Below are 15,191 nucleotides of genomic sequence, written 5' to 3'. Positions count from 1 at the left end.
TTTTCTGGAACAGTCAAATAAAGGCAAAGATAAAATCAGTCTTCTTACTTGTCTGGTTCTGGAGCACCGAAAACCAATTCGAAATAAATTTTCAGATTAAGCTATCTGGCATAATTTAGAATGGTATAGTGATCCTGGACCACAAGTGGGAAAGTTTTTTTAAGAGTGGGATGTATGGTCAGTCAGGGCTGTCTTAAGAGTATCATGGGCCCCCGGGCCAAGTGGTTTTTCGGAGGCCCTACCTGGCAAATCCTAGAAAATTTCTACCGGATCTCATTTTTGTGAGGCCCCTCTTCTCTTGAGGCCCTCGGGCTGTGCCCAGATGGGCCCATGCGTTAAGACGGCACTGTGGTCTCAGTCCCTTTTAAAAATGCACAGCTTTGTGCTAAACAAAATCAGGTTTACACCAGTATCACCTGGGCTGTGTGTCAAACTCTCTCGGACCCCCACCTAGGTTTGTCTGCAGGGAGGTGGCACATGAGGGTGCAGATGGGCTTGAGCCGCCCCTGGGTACTCGTGAGATTACATTTGGATTTACAGGGGAGGAAGTTCGAAATAGCAGAAAATCTGAAAAATAAAAAATATATAATAGAAGGGTGGCAAAATTTCTATAGCCCACAGGCAGTAAAACCATGAATATGCCTTTGCAGAGAGACTAGGTTAGTAAGCAACCAAAATAAAAAAGACCTACAGAATTTGGAAGCATGTGAATGGTCAAAGTGCTGCCATAGTGAAGAGTAGGTCAGTAGCAGCCAAAAGTGTGACCAAGAAAGTGTGCAGGCATGTAACAAGTGACAGAGTCTGGAGTTCTTTCAGAAATTTGCGGCATGGGCGGAGCAACCCTAGAATCAATTTGAAAATAAAAATCTTTTATAGAAAACTCAAAACGAGCGCCCGCAGGTTTGGAACATTTCTAATGCCTGTGAGTGATAAGAAGAAAAACCCAGAGAGGGATTGAGCATGGGAGGGACCCAGAAAGCATAGAGACCAGTGAATGTCAAAAAAGTTACCTAGAGAGTGAGATATCAAGTTGGTGAGAAGCCAAAAGATTGACCAAGAAAGTGTGCAAGCATGTGAACAGCTTGAAGAGCAACCTAGCAAGTGAGGGGCAGTCAGTGACCAAAAAAGTGACCTAGTGAGTAAGGGAGCAGCAAGTTTAATTTTTTTTCCATTAAAAATAATGTGGGGGATTGTCAAAATGGATACTGGCCCCTAGGTAACTATTTCTGGCTACATACTGTCTTAACGCATTGTGGGGGGGGGGGGGCTCCATTAAAATGAGATCTGGTACTATGACATTCAAAAGCGAGTATACAGATAGATGAGCCGGTAAGGTAAGAGACCCCAGAAGACGTTTTTTCCCGGGGACCATGATGTTCTTGAGATGGCTCTGCCTTGTTATAGTGAACCCTGTTTATCACAAACCTCCAGATAACTTATACCAGAAAAATTTTTGCTTCCTTCTTTAATTAAATCAGATAATTAACCAAATTTTAGGTTTCTTTAAGTTGTATATTATTAAGTTATGTATTATATTATTAAGTTATGTATTATATTATTAAGTTATGTATTATATTATTAAGTTATGTATTATATTATTAAGTTATGTATTATATTATTAAGTTATGTATTATATTATTAAGTTATGTATTATATTATTAAGTTATGTATTATTTTATATACATGTATATAAAAATGTTGTTACTTACATCTAAAGAATCACACTCTCTTGGTACTTCCTCTTCAGAACACAGGAATAAAATGGCTTCATTTCAGTAGTTGCTGTAAATTTGAATTTTGAGGTAGTATTTTGCACCTGTTGGGATAATCTTCATTCTTCTCTAGTAAATTCTATCATTATCTCTCATCTAAATTGGACAAGAAGTCAACACAAATTTACTTCCATAGCTAAACCAAGAAACACATTTCAAAATAATCAATGTGAAATTAATTTTTTTTTTTTTAAATAGGTTCTCCTGCCAAAGGGTCGAACATCCTGAATCATCGATCATGGCAACACAGCATTGTAAGTTCCAAAAGTTTTTCATTTTCAGGAGATAAATTAACTGGCCATATTGTTTAAATGTTTCACAACTTAAAGATATGTACCCCCCCGCTCTGGGATATTCTAAGAAAATCACCAGTGGAGATCAAATAGTAGGGGAGCCATGACTGGTGGTTAAGGGGGGGTCACCACAGAGAACTCTAAAAGAATGCATTCAAGTGAAACATGGTGTGAAAAAATGTATGACCACTTGAACGATCCTGCAGAACTGCTAACAGAACCTGGGCCATCCTAAACGTATGGGCCTCATTCAAGCATGGCTTTGGTGCCTCATGTCTATAGGAGAACCTACTCAGTGAGATGTGGGACTATGGTTTTTCTAGACTAAAGGATTATCCTTAAGTATAAGCTGTCACTTCCACATAAGTCTCCAGAACCTCACTTTGCTCAGAAGCTGATGATTTTGATACAGCACTGTGTAGAACCAGTACAAGGAAGCTTACTGAACTCTAGCACGGGGCATAGTTGGGGTTTTAATTCACCCTTGAATTCCAGCAATGTAAAAGACTCAATTTTTTACCCCTTAAAATTCATATAAAATAAAAACTTGTATTTGGTATAATATGCATATATTATATTTTTAGTAAAGAGATAGAGAGGCTATACTATATAGAAATTACTAGTTAATTAATATGCTATACTTGTTTCTACTTTTATCCATATCAACATAGAATAACAATATAATCTTTACGCCAAGATAATTTATAATACGATGAGAAATGAGTATATATAGATATTTTAATAGGCATGCTAGAAAAAATATAAGTTGTTTTCAGAAAAAAAGAAAGTAGCTAAATTTCTTAAATAAGGGCAGAAGCCGTGATTCTTTTCTCAGGAAGTGGGAAAATCCATGGTAAATACTGGTAAAAACAATCAATGGTAAATATTGTGCCAACCCTATCCCAAAGGGCCCCCAGAGACTAACCTAATTTATACAATTTTTGTTTGTGGTCTTGGGGAGAGGGAGTACATTAAAATATTGGGGGCATTAGACAAAAACATGGAAGAGTAGGTCAACTTTGCCCAAAAATATTAAGTTGCCAAGAATATAGAAGAAAACAGTACAAAAGGGCCAAAAGATTAGGCTGGGATTACACTATAAAAGTTTCATAAAAGTTCTTTTATAAATCTTGAAAAATGCAACCAATAAGCATATCAGATACATTCGAGCGAATGTAAGCAATATGCTTATTGGGTTTTTTTTTTCCAAGTTTTGTAAAAGATCTCTTATCAAACTTTTATAGTGTAATGCCTGTGTAGAAAACCCTATTTCTTGTGATTCCAAAACAGGCCTTGTTATGTTTACATGACGTTCAGAACCGAAGTTACTCCCATTTTCCAAGTAAATCGTGAACAAAAACTAAACCAATCCTACTCGTATTTTTGACATTTTACTTGAGTTTCAAACATGATTTCAAAAAAACTATATATTGGTTGTACCATTACAAAATTTCAATATAATATTCTGCTCTATATATTGTCAAGATTAACCAAAATCTGAGGTTTATCAAGGCTCGGAACTAGAGGGGGCCGGGCAAAACTTGGGGGGAGGCAGTTTTAGGTGATAACAAAAAACACTTATAAAATTATCAAATTTCAATGTTGTGTGTGCGAGGGCAGCAAAAAACCTTGCTATGGTCCTGGGTTTATTTGTATGACATGTATTTGTCTAATTACAATGTATTTTATACACTATTAGAAGAATAAAAATTTCAAAAACTTCACTCGTATACATCGACAGTTAGGTGTAACTTGTGATCATACCATGCAATCCTTTCCATTTTTTCATATTCTGAATCATCACTGAATAAAATGTACTGTAAAAAATAGCAAAAATAGAATTGTTTGCAATCGTGTTTCGAATATTACAAGAATTTTGCTTAAAATTTGACATTGAATTACTTTTCATAAAAAATGACATAGGTAGTTCAAAGTTTATAATTGTTTTCACCATTATGAGAAAATGTTATTAAATTACTCTCTGGTACCATTTTATAGAAAAGTGACAAGGTAGTTGGATAAGAAACAATGGTTTAAGCTGTTCAATAGTTATGGTAGCCTCCATATTTTCTTAATAGTTCTCCCATCTGGTTGATCATATCTCCACCATCTAGGGTGGGTTTTTAATGCAGGGCCCGTGGTCACATGTGGCCCTCGAAGCTTTTTGCAGTTTTCTGTTGGTCTTTTTTTTCGACCCACTCACGAAAAGGCTTACAGGGTGAATGCTAAAAACAACCTCAATGAAAAATGTATTGCAAAATCGGTGAAAAATTTAATTTCAAAATTACTTGTAGGAAACATTTCAGAAATATTGAGAGAAATAATTTCTTAATTATTTCTCTCAACATGCAGTGAAATGATTTCAGAATTATTGGGAGAAATTATTTCATATAATTATTGATAGAAAAAATTTCCAGAATCTATAAGAGATATTTCTAGAATAGGAAATATATATATCCAGCATTAATGAAAAATATCTCCAGAATTAATGATGAAATAGATTTCAAGAATTATAAATATTTCCTGATTATTCAGCAATATTTTTAGACTCGATGAGAAAATATTCCCCAAAATTATAGAAATATTTTCAGAAAATTAATAAAAATGCATATTTAATAAAAACTATTTCAGGATTCATATTTTAGAAAATTTATATTTGATGAAAAAAAATCACTTAAAAAATTAAAAATTCATATTTATACATATACAAATTTGCAGAATATGTATGTACAACTTTTTGCAATTATTTCATCAAATTTCCAAAAATAAAATGAAAATTCCCCTGTCACTGCAAACTAATTCACTTTATCTTTAATTGACCTCCCTTTTCTATTGTTTTTTGTTTAATTGGTGAAAAATTGAGAAAAAATTTCTTCTCAAATAGTTTGTATAATTTTTTTTAAATTTCTGTTCATTTATCTCATCTTTTAAATTTTTACCTAATTTTTCGTAATTATGTGTAAAATTTTTCGTATTTGATTTGTCTGTTTTTTTCACAATGATTAGGGTGAATAGAAAAAAGTCCTCTTATCCTGGAATGACTTTTCAACTGAACCGCTGATCCCAGAAACATATTCCCTCCCAGTTGGAAAAAGTATCCAAATAACATGTAGACCTTAGATACATCATTCATATCACAAAGGATTGTATAGTTATTTAAATGAAAATGTCCTAAAAAACCCAATTAGAAAATTGTTGCCCCATTTCTCCGGAGGCAACAAAAAAGGAGGCGTTTTTAAGTGCGATATTCGCCGAGATACTTGAATTAAAAAACTGCTGAAAATGAAGGAAAGAATCGCATAAACTAAAACAGACAAGCTCATTCATTTTACACTATATGCTGTGTCCCCCCCCCCCAATTTTCATCAGTCTCCGAATTCAAATGTCGCGGCGAATATTGTACTGAGAAACGTAGAATTTTTTCGGTAAGATCAGGAGTGACAAGGAAACAACTTTCCAATTGAGATTTTGAGAAAATAGGTACCGTATAAAAAAAAAAAGATAATTTTTCTTAATTTTAAATAACTATACAACCCCCTGCAACATGGATGTATCTGAGGTCTACATGTTATTTGGATACTTTCCCCAATTAAAAGAATGCTTCTACGGTCAACGGTTCACAAGTTATACCGGGATAAAGGAATCCTACCCACCCTGCATACATACATATATACAGGGTGTCCTATAAGTCCTAATTCAGCCGTTATATCAACCATTCGTCGTAGAGGTATGGTTTTTATTTTAAAAAATGCTCAAAATGTGTTCAAGAATCCTTCTGTTCCAGTTTGGAGAGTAAAAATAGTGTGTCATACAATAAAAAGACCTAAATTTTTTATACGGTTCCCCTGCCTACCAAATAAAAAACTGTTGCCCTGTTTCCCCCGAGGCCAAAAAAAATCCATGTTTTAAAGTGCAATATACATTGAGATAATTCAATTTCAAAACCAGAGAAAAGTTAGCAAAAACACGACATGAATTGGGGAAAGGAACGTTTTCCATTTGTTTATAGTATTATTTGTTTATAGTTGGAATTAAATTATCTCAGCAAAAAAAGCACTTGGAAACATTTTTTTGTTGGTTTTCCTCAGGAAAGACAGGGCAGCAACTTTCTAATTGGAGGTTGGAGCACAGGGGACCGTACAAAAATTGATTTTTTTTATTACATTGCACACTATATTTTCACTCAAATTATCTTTCCAAAGTGATTCCAGGAGTGCAATATTCGTTGAGACATTAGAATTCAAAAATCGGAGGAAAATTGGGGAGGAAGCATCGTCCGTTAGTTTATGCTGTTCTATAGCAAACCCATTCCCAACTTTTCTCATATTTTTGAATTCCAATATCTCAGCGAAAATTCCACTCAGAAGCGTGACTTTTTTGGTCTGAGACAGGGCAAAGACTTTTTCATTGAGTTTTTTAGGACAGGGTCTCCACATAAAAATTCAGATTTTTATTTTATAACACTGTATTTTCAGTATGAAAACTGGGACAGAATAACTGTTAAACAGTTTTTGAGCATTTATCAAACTGGAACCGTACCTCTACGACGAACGGTTGATGAGATAAAGATAGAAATAGAACTTACAGGACACCCTGTATATTTTATTCTCAAACTCATATTTTCATGCATGCATTTCAATTTTATTGTGCAAAATCTAACTGCTTACCTATGAGTCCTTTTGTTTTCTTTGTACCAAGACATTAAGCCTAAAGCAATAAAGATGAATAAAGAAAGAATAAAGTTTAATGTGTGATTGATATACTCAACTCTTGTTTTTCGACTTCAACCATCTCTTCGGCATTTTCGATACCTAGCTTAATGCTTTGCATTCTAGCAATGCTGAAACATCTCGACTCCTTCAAAGCCCTCTTATTTAGGTAATGACGAGCCTAGACTTTTCAAAATATGCATTCCAGCCAGTGGCGGATTAAAGTCGGTTGAGGCCCCCCGGGCGTAAAAGAAAATATTGAGCCCCTTAAATTAGAAAAATATTTTCTTGACCACTCTTTCCTTACATTTTCCGCCTCTGAGTTTTGTTGCCTTGAGGCCCTCCCCCCCCCCTCCAATCCAATATACACTGGAACCTAGAAGCTGGGGCCATTTCAATCCCCACCTAAGTACGTAACTGAGACCTAGAGTGTAAACAAGCATGCGAATGGCTGAAAGAGTGACCTAGATTATGTGCAAGCATGCGATTTACCAAAACAGTGCTAACATGTGGGCAACCAAAACAGCGTGCAAGCATATGAGCGACCAAAAGTGACGTAAAGCGTGTGCAAACATGCGAGCGACCAAAAGAGTGACGCAGAGTGTGCAAGCATGTGAGTGACCAAAAGTGACGCAAAACATGTGCAAGCACGTGAGCTGCCAAAAGAGTGACGCAAAGTGTGTGCAAGCATGTGAATTTCTGAAAGAGTAACCTAAAGCCAGAAGCGGATTTAACGGCGGGCGCGAGCCCGTTGCCCCGACTTCTAAAAGGGCCCCGAAAAACACAAACTTCACACTTTTTCTAATTTATGGGGCCCAATATTGTCTTTTGCGACTGGGGCCCCGACCGACTTTAATCCGCCACTGCCTAGAGCATGTGCGTGACTGAAAAAGTGTGCAAGCATGCGAATGGCCAAAAGAGTGACGCAGAGTGTAGGATCATAAGAGTGCGCTATAGTGTGTGTAAGCATGTGGAATGACCAAAAGGAGGACTCTGAGACACAGGTATACTTACAGGCGTTGGGCAAGCGGCTTATAGCACAGGGCGGTGAATTCGAGGAATGGGTGGTCAAAAAAATTAGACTAGAATGAGAGAAGGGCAGCAAAATTCATATAGCCACAGGCGGCCAAACCGTAAATCCTCCTCTGATGACCATCATGCATATCAAATCTGTCTCGTTCTTTATTGGTTAAATGTAAAAACTAATCAAAATTTTCGTTTCTAGATGTCTTTTACTTAAATGCTGAGGTCCACGGCCTGGTCCACGACACAGCCCTGGTGATCACCCTCTTCCCTTACTCGTCATGGACGTTGAGGCTTTTGGCAAATACGGTCATGGAACAAGAGGACGACTTGGTGATGGTGATAGAAAACACACCGCTGTACATCAATGGCTTCGTACACCCCATGTACCTGTCTGTGTATGAACTTTCTGAGTAAAAGAACGATGGATAGTGCATATAACAAATGTGTATATTTTTTTTCCATAGCCTCTGCATGGGTAGAGAATGGGCCAAGATAAATGAAACTGCTATCCAGTGAGTGGCCATACTCAGTTCCCGATTTCCCATGCATAACTACAGATTTTACCTTAAACCTTTAAAAGTGGCATTGACGAAGTATCTCACCTCTTTTAAAAGCCTCTTATTTTAGCATTTTGTGGCAAGCCCAGATATTTAGTAACGCTGATTTCTTATAATCGAGCACTTTTCCCATAATTCCAAGGTTACACCTGCTTAAAAAAAAAAATCGGGCCTACTTCATTAAAACAGATGACATTTTAAAGGAGAATTTATTGATTGTCGCTATGCCGGTTAAAAAGAACTGCAAAATATACAGGGTAATCCAAAAGCCAGTTAACATTTGGGAGCTCAACAATCGGCAGAATGTACGTGGAGGGGTGAAAATAGGCACACATGGTACACTGGTGTACAAAAATTAAGGACGAAGCTGAAAAATTGAGGTCGGGTACTTTTTAGGGATGAAAGCAGATTTAGTGTGACTAGCGATTCTGGGCGCATACACATCTGGAGACAGCGGGGAACACGCATTAACCCCCTCCATCATCATCGAAAGGGACCGTGTTTGGAGGTGACGAAGTTCTCGTTTGGTACCCATATATATAGCCAATAGCCACTATATAGAATAAGGTATCCTTATCAAGTAGCCTTACCCATATATCTTCCAAGGTGATTCAGTCACTGGTATCCGCTATTGCACCGATGTTCTCCTTCCTTAAGTGCATCTCAACCACCGGCCGCGGCATCATTCATGTCGGGCAGCGGGTGTAACCGTTTCCTTTAACCCCCCCCCCCCCATTCATTTTCCTTTATTGTGTTTGACCAGGCATTCCACTTACAAAAATAAATGAAACTGGGCCGTGTGCTTCCAAAGGTTGAGAACCACTGTTTTAGAGGTCCTATCGGTCCTCAGTTCTTCTTCATGGACGACAACGTTACACCTCATCGCACAGTGGCTGTTGGAGAGTGAAAATATTCGACGCATCGATTGGTCGGCAAGGTCCCTGGATCTAAATCCAATCGGGATGCACCAATCCAAGTGCACTAGGGATACACTTGGCAACGAGCTGTGATTGGCACTACAACAGGAATGGGCAGCAATGTCTCACACAATAGCTCGTTGACAACCTTGCACTCAGCATGGGCACTGCCCATTGGGCAGCCGATGTAAATTCTGCATAGCAGTCAGGGGTGATCATATCCCCTAATATAGGCTGGATTTTCCTTGCCAGTCACTTGTCACAGACGTTTTGGTGTTCTGCCCAATTGTGCTCGAAGCTAATTTTTCAATAAAGTTCCTTTTTATCCTTTGGAAAGTTTTGGTTACTTTCCCCATGTTCTTACGTTTTTAAGATCTTATGGTATTATTTGTGTCGATTTGGAACACTTTTGCACGACGTTATATTAGAAAAACCGTCTCGTAATTTTTGCACACCGGTGTAGAAACCAACATAAGATTTTCTTGAAACATTAAAAAAAATAATTACGAAATGGTCAACAGATGGTGCTTCATCTGATAAAAAAAGAATCCGCATCACACAATGCATCTGTTAACAAAGATGAATCAATATATTGAAGACATTAAAAATCTGTCCAGCGTTATCTCTGTTGGCCATTTTTTAAATTATTTTTTCAAGATTTCGATAAAACCCCATGTGTCAATTTTTTATCCTTCTACGTCAATGTTTCTCAACCTATGGTCCGCGACGATGGTATAAGTTAAACATCTTCAACTGGGTGCTGCTCCCTGCAGCACCCAGAGTGCTCGATACTCGTGCCCGATTTCGTGCTCACGAGCACTTGATCAGCATTCCAATTAAACACCTTGTACAAATTACTTTCAAGGATCGCGAAACAATTCTGATTTCATGCATTCGTATGTCTAACTTGCTATAAGGGTGCTCTTCTTTCGATAATGAATACAGGCAGTGCTCGCGACTAGAAAAAATTGAAGGGTTCTGGTATAGATGGTCCGCAGCAGACTTGATAAAATTCTAACTAAATGAAAAATTATTCAACCTTTGTAATTGATTTTAATACTATCCATATGGGTTCAAATAAAAATTATACCTTTATACTTGGGCTCAACATCATCGTGGAAAATATTTGGAATTACAATCCCACAGGATGCGATAAATGCGGAGAATCTATGAAGATGCGGAAAGAGCACTAAATTTAGTCACAAAATGCAATTTATTGCCTTAAATTCAATTTGCTAATTACTGCTTAAGTGTGGGGAAAATGAAGGACTGCTACAAATCGCTGTAAAAAAAATGTATTTCACGGGGGAAAAAGTATTCAACTGATCAGGTGACCGTATTTGATTGGAAAAAAACCGTCAAACTGGGATCTTAAGTAGGGTAAAATACGGGACATTGCCAATTGTTATCAAAAACGTTTCCAGAAGTAGGCAAAATCATTTAAATTGGGAAAAAACGTTGAGCCTGAAAAATATAAGTATTTATTTTGTCATAATTATAATAATATAATTTATACTATAAGCCTATTATGAAACTTCTGTGTATTCATGACCTTAGTAAATATTACAAATTCAATATTTTATAAAAAAAATTGGAACCACAAAAATTAAAGGAATGTCCCGTAATATAGGACAAAAGTGTTCCGTCAAATTATTTCAGTCTATTGGTCCTTGGGTTAAGAAATTCAGCTCTACGTCCATTATTCCGTGAATTATTGAAATTTCAAATGTTAACTGACTTTTGTATCATGTTGTAGATCAAAAATAAGCAATGCACCTATATTCGTACAATAGGCTATACAAAAACATTTTTCAACCTATGGTCCGTGACGATGACACAACGGAAGACTTGATTTAACTATCAATGAAAAATTATCCAGTTGTTGTAATTAAGTGGTTCTCAATATGTGGATGCCTGCGGCCTGGTTGATTGTTTTTTTCAGAGAGGAAGGACTGGTCATACACACAACCAATGGGAAATACAGTGAATCCTGCTTATAATGATCATCGAAAAAAAACCATCCATTTAGGAGTTTTCTTGAATTTGTTATTTTCATGAAAAACGCTGATGCAGGTAATTTGAGTTGACGAGTTCACATTATTGTCAGAGATACAGTCGATCCCACTTAAAACGTTTTTCAAAAAACGTTCATCTAAAAACGATGCAAGCAGAAAAACGCTTTGAAAGGGAAATGTGCGAGTATTAGTTAAGACCACGAAAATAAATCGTACTAAGCGAGAATGTTATAAGCAGGATCCATTGCAAATGGGGAAAAATGAAAGGTGAGTCACTCATGGCCCGGCGGTTTAAAAACACTGCTGTAATTTATGTTAATAATATCTTTATAGATTCTAAAATGAAAAGTCAACTGTCACCCCATCTCATCGCCTTGTGAATCTCCATGAGCCCGTGAGGGGCCCGTGAACAGTCTAATTTTGGGGGCCCCACCAAATATCCCAGTCTAGGGACCGTGCCTACCTCTCGTGCTGGCTCGTAGAAGCTAATTTTCATGAGATTGCTATGAATAGAAAATAAAGTAACGGATATAGTAGCTGCTTTGGTAAAGCTATTGTTCGGTGCTGTAAAATGTCTAAGTATGGCCCCAGCTTCTACACACGGACGCAAATGGCTAGATATAAAGCGCAGACTCCGCCCCGCTTTTATCATCCGTGGAAAATAGGAGAGCTTAGTGGAAACTCATTAGGCCGCGTCACTTTAGTCACCCGGTACCCTTGAGTAATTCCCAAGCAGTTTAACGACGCAGTTATCACCAAAACAAAAAAAATTCCCCAAAAGAATTAATTGCTTTGAGGGTACATTGGGGGCTGCTGATTTCAAAACTGGGGTTGGTTTTGCCGAATTAGCTCTATTTTTTGACGTAATGACTCTCAACAATGGGATTTGTATGCTGCTTATGTGTTGCCACTGAAATTTAATTTCTACTTCATCTCAAAAACTAGAGCCAATTTGACAAAAAAATACCAGAACCAGCGCCCCAAAATCACCGAAATTTTTGGAATAAAATCAGTGTTGAGCAGCAGGGCCGTCTCAAGATCATCATGGGCCCCCCCCCCCCGGGCCAAGTGATTTTTGCGAGGTTCTACCGGCCAAATTTCAACCAGATCTGATTTTGTGAGGTCGCTTGAGGCCCACCGGGCCGTGCACGGGTGGGAGCATGCGTCAAGACGGCACTGTTGAGCAGTGGTAATCAACGGGGCCCGTGCCCAGTCAAACAAGGTCGGTCAAAATCAACTCAAGTAGCTTTAAAAGATACCCCGTAATAAAGCGTAATTAAGGCTTTAATAAAGGGGTGAAGCCAAGCTCAAGTGGTTTTGAGGTGTGTGACAGGTGCGGTAGCATCGGGCCCCGCGCTTTTAGGAACCCCGCTCTTGAGGAATAGAAATTTTAGAAAAAATGATTAAAAATTGAAATTTAAAAAATGAAATTGGTTTTTCTTTTAATGAATGAAAAAAAGCAAGGTAAAGGTTCCTTAAGTATGTAGAAAAACACGGGACAGCGCTAATTGCAGCCAAAAACTTGCCAATTTATTGTTGAATTTGATAAAAAATTGCCAACGGGCGAGAAATAAAGTGGAATCTCAAGTCATGATGAATTAAAATATAATGCACAAAAAAAACGGGACGGTGAAAACAGCGGCCATATAGAAAGAGCTACAGTGGATCCCGCTTATAACGTTCCCATTTAGAACGACTTATTTTCGTGGTCTCAGCTTTTACTAATACTCATTAAAATCTCATTTAAAGCGTTCACCTGCGTACAACGTTGTTTCATAGCGGTTCTTTGAAAAACGTTATAAGCGGGAGACACGGTAGTTGTCTTGCATAGGATTCCCTGAAAATTATGCTCACGAAGGGAAAAGCATCAGATGTATAATATAACCTTAATCTTATGTCTATGGAAAGCACGGACCCAGCGGGGACGGGGGTTCATTTGCAAATGAGATTTTTGCATTTATACTGCGTTTTACTGTAGAATTATACAGTAATAATACATATTACTGTACTGAACCATATGTCGTATAAACGGTTTTCCACTGTATAATTCCTCTCATAGAACATTGAATCACAGTCAAACTCCTGAAATTTAGACAAGATTCGTTGGATTGTCCCGTATTTTACAGGACATATTAATTTTTTCATATTACTCAGCTCTTGGGAGGGTGATCATCCAGTGAGTCCAGTGATTAAATTTTATTCCTTTCAATTCAGTATTACAGTAAAACTTCGAATTCTGAGTTACTTGGTTTACAAGTGTTTCACAAAATCTTTTTGAACAAATTTCGACCTGATAAATGAACAATTTAGCAAATGAGTAAAATTTAAAATTTGACAAGTTCAGAGGTCACGTCAAAGCATTTTTTGAGGCTGCTTAATTATTTCAATTAAAGACACAAAATTGAGAAAAATATATATATTCTATTCATACATGTATCAATGAAAAAAATTCAATAGTTTGAGGCCCTCATTCAATTATTTCTCCAGTTCCACTGTATGGTAAAATAACTATTCAGTGATAGTTCATGCCATATATGGAGTTACCATATTAAGTGGGTGCTATTTCTGTTATTAATGACAACTAAGGAAGGGGAATCAAAAGAAGGGGAATCAAAATTTGTTTTGGTAATTGTTTATTTTTCCAGTCCCATGAGCCTTAAGGCTGGGATTACTGTAAAAGTTTTGTAAAAGTGCTTTTATAAAACGTGAAAACAACCCATTAGCTGATTGATCACATTCGAGCAAATGCAACCGATCTGTTTATTTTTCAAGTTTTATAAAAGCACGTTTACAAAACTTTTATAACTATATTATAATTTTTAACTATAAAAGTTTTGTATGAACAACAAAAGTTTTGTTTTTGAATTGTTTTTTTAATTCTTAAAAATTTAAATTAAGAATTTTTTTTTAGTTTCATGTTTGAAATTTAGGATTTAAAAAATAATTAATCAAATACTTGGCGAAAGGGATGAACCAACTGAATAACAAGCGCAAACTACAGATTGGGCAAATAATGTTGCATTTATATTTGTGAAATAATTTATTTTTGATTGAAATCAGTAAAAAATCATTTTCGGGGGGGGGGGGGAAATCTGCATATTTTCAACTTTTTCGAAGGTAAGAAAAATTGAAAAAATATATTCTTACTTACCAACACCATTTCTTGCTCCATACTCGTAGAAAATCATCACCCACATGATAAAAATGCTGATTTCTTTTGTTTTTTCCACCATAATAGTCGTTATCTACTTCGCACATGGGAAAGTGTTTGGACAAAGATGGGATTATTGTTCATTTTACATGTACAGAATATATGCCATGTGCTGATTCTATAGCCATTAGTATTCAATAAACGAGTTCGATTTTGTTCAGTGAACATGTTGAATTCAAAAACAAACGTGGGAAATACCGTAATCCCGTAGAAATGATCACGACACTCGAGAACAAGCTCTAAACCCATTTAAATCACCGCCATCTTGTTAAAGAGTCTTCCCACCTTCTTTGATACCGATTAAGTTATACAGGGTTATTGGCTCGCTTGCGCTCTTTCCATGCTCGCTGTAATGACCCGATTAATTACGCTGACCATATTTTCCCGAGAGATTTGGTTCACAAATACGGGAAAATACGGGACATCTCCAATTGTTACCAAACAGTCCCCCAAATCACGGCGAAATTTCTAATTATGGCACAAAACAAACCAAAATTTTCTAAAAATACAACGAATAACTATTTCCAATCCTCAAGTTTGAAAAAATTTCCAAAATAATTAAAAATTTGATTTAAAAAAATCCGAACACAGTGAAACCTTGCTACAACGATATAAATCCCTCTACAAAGATAGTTTTTCAAATCTTGTTTGGAAATGTCTATACCTTTAATATTGAACTGCTGCCTCTCAA

General features: G+C 36.7%; 1 long non-coding RNA gene across 2 annotated transcripts in view; it reads right to left on the bottom strand.

The window, feature by feature from the left end:
* The window catches only part of LOC149067576 (uncharacterized), a 32,859-nt gene extending 18,091 nt beyond the window's left edge, over positions 1-14,768 (bottom strand). For both annotated transcript variants that reach the window (XR_016195329.1, XR_016195330.1), the window contains exons 1-4: positions 14,441-14,768; positions 6,733-6,772; positions 3,830-3,882; positions 1,710-1,868 (exon numbers count right to left, since the gene is read on the bottom strand). This is a non-coding gene — a long non-coding RNA (uncharacterized LOC149067576). The remainder of the gene's footprint in view (positions 1-1,709; positions 1,869-3,829; positions 3,883-6,732; positions 6,773-14,440) is intronic.
* Between the last annotated feature and the right edge of the window lie 423 nt (positions 14,769-15,191).

Source organism: Pholcus phalangioides, unplaced genomic scaffold (assembly GCF_987345545.1).
Source record: "Pholcus phalangioides strain wild (caught in Gottingen) unplaced genomic scaffold, Ppha-v1.0 ptg000029l_1, whole genome shotgun sequence".
In the NCBI taxonomy this organism is placed as follows: Eukaryota; Metazoa; Arthropoda; class Arachnida; order Araneae; family Pholcidae; genus Pholcus; species Pholcus phalangioides.
This window is presented reverse-complemented; position numbering and strand designations above follow the sequence as displayed.